The sequence below is a fragment of the Camelus dromedarius genome, chromosome 14 (genome assembly GCF_036321535.1).
Source record: "Camelus dromedarius isolate mCamDro1 chromosome 14, mCamDro1.pat, whole genome shotgun sequence".
Classification (NCBI taxonomy): Eukaryota; Metazoa; Chordata; class Mammalia; order Artiodactyla; family Camelidae; genus Camelus; species Camelus dromedarius.
This window is the reverse complement of record NC_087449.1, coordinates 58,709,695-58,711,537: the sequence shown is the minus strand read 5'-3', so window position 1 is coordinate 58,711,537 and position 1,843 is coordinate 58,709,695. Positions and strand designations below refer to the sequence as shown.

General features: G+C 52.1%; 1 non-coding gene across 1 annotated transcript; it reads right to left on the bottom strand.

Moving 5' to 3' along the window:
* Positions 1-724: 724 nt before the first annotated feature.
* Positions 725-797, bottom strand: TRNAV-AAC (transfer RNA valine (anticodon AAC)). Its single transcript has one exon. It is a non-coding gene; the product is annotated as a tRNA-Val (tRNA).
* Positions 798-1,843: the final 1,046 nt, after the last annotated feature.

Sequence of the window (1,843 nt, the reverse complement as noted above, 5' to 3'; positions counted from 1 at the left end):
ACCCCCTGAGACCCTGAGAGTGTCCTTTGTTTGCTTTTGGGGTCCAGGAATCCCCTGTAAACTGTGACAAAATGCTCTGCATATGTACCTTTGTAACTTTCCCTGGTTAAATGTTCAGTCATTTTCAGATTCTCAAAGAGGGTCTGCAAACTTTAAAAAAAAAAAAAAAAAGGAAGAGGGAGGGTACAGCTCTGTGGTAGAGTGTACACTTAGCATGCACAAGTTCCGGGGTTCGATCCCCAGTACCTCCAATGAAAAAATAAACCTAATTACCTCCCGCTCCCCACCAAAAAAGATTTTTTTAAATGTGTAATCCCTGGAACGACCTGCCTCCCACATCTCCAGTTGCAGCCAGCCCCAGAGGCCAGCCTAGAGATCACCCCTGGCTGTGCCCCAAGACAAGACTGGGAGGCAGGGTGCAAAATGCTGGCTTCCGTGAGCCACAAGAGCAGGGCTGGATGCAAGAGAAGAGGAAGGGGAGCGAGGAGGGTCTGGAGCACCAGAGGCCAGGGAGAAGCCCAGAGCTGTGCTGGAGATGATTCGCACCTGCTCCTGAGAGCCAGTGGTTGTACATCTCTCCCCAGTTCCAGTTCCGAAGCAGCTTAACAACAGCTTTCCTGGGCGTTTACAGTGGAAATCAGCAAATGCTACATATAGGAATTTGTCTTTTATTTTGTCCTTAATCTTTTGCAGGGGAGATAATTAGGTTTATTTATTTATTTAATGGAGGCACTGGGGATTGAACCCAGGACCTCGTGCATGTTAAGCAGGCACTCTACCACTGAGCTATACCCTCCATCTTTGTCTTTTTTTTCTCCCAAAAATCTGGTTGTTAAACATTTTACCAGCACACCACTAGAAAAGCCCCACCTTGGAGACAAGCTACATCTCCCAGAGCTTTGCAAGGAAGCCCCGACAAGTGTCCCCATGCAGGAAGCCTGTGCCCAAGATTCATTCTGTGAATATTTACCAGGACTCAGTTTAGGCAGCTCTGATACCCACTGGGCTTGGAACAGAGGGGATGTCCCATCCCCAACTCATCATCTTTCCAGAAGGACCTCAGCCCCAGCCCTGCTGGCAGCAGAGGGTCAGTGGGGGCCCTTCAGGCACCAGGGGGACTCAGGCAGGGCTGGTCCTCCCAGCATGCAGGGATGGTTCCACCTGGGAGGCGCAGTGCTCTGGGTCAGTCTCCCTTCATCGCTCTGTGGAGCCTCTGCTCACTTCCCGCAGCTCCTCCTGGCATGGATTCCCACCCTGGGAAGTCAGACAGTCTGGGTCCAGTGGGTCTTGCTCCTTCCTGGTCACTCACATTTCTGAGCCTCCGTCTTCCCCTCTCCACTCTGGCACTGGGGGCTGGGGCTTTGAGAATGAAATGTGATAAAGTCGCAGAGAGCCCCGAGCCCAAACTCACGTTCACCGAGCATCTTCTGCACACCAGGAACTTGACAGGTGGTAATGCAATTCACCCTCATGATGGCAACTCGTCAGGAGGGCGTTTAGCCCTGCCATTCTTCTTACAGATAAGGAAACTGAGGCTCAAAGCAAGTAAATTCCATGCGCAAAGCCACGCCACAGAGCTGGAGATGGCTTGGAAACCAGACCTGTCGCTTGACTCCCAGAACATCACGTGGTACCTTGGCGGTGAGATTCCAGCATCCTTTGCCATCACCTAGCATGCAGCACCTTGGCTGCGAGATTCCAGCATTCACTCCTCCTCCCGGGCAGTTATGAACTCTTGCTATAGAAACCAGCCCAACCGCAGCAGTGCCAGGTGTGTCTCTCCTTTCCCTAGGGAAAGGCACCAGTCCCAGGTTAACTGCTGGCTTGAGAGCAGGGGAGGAGG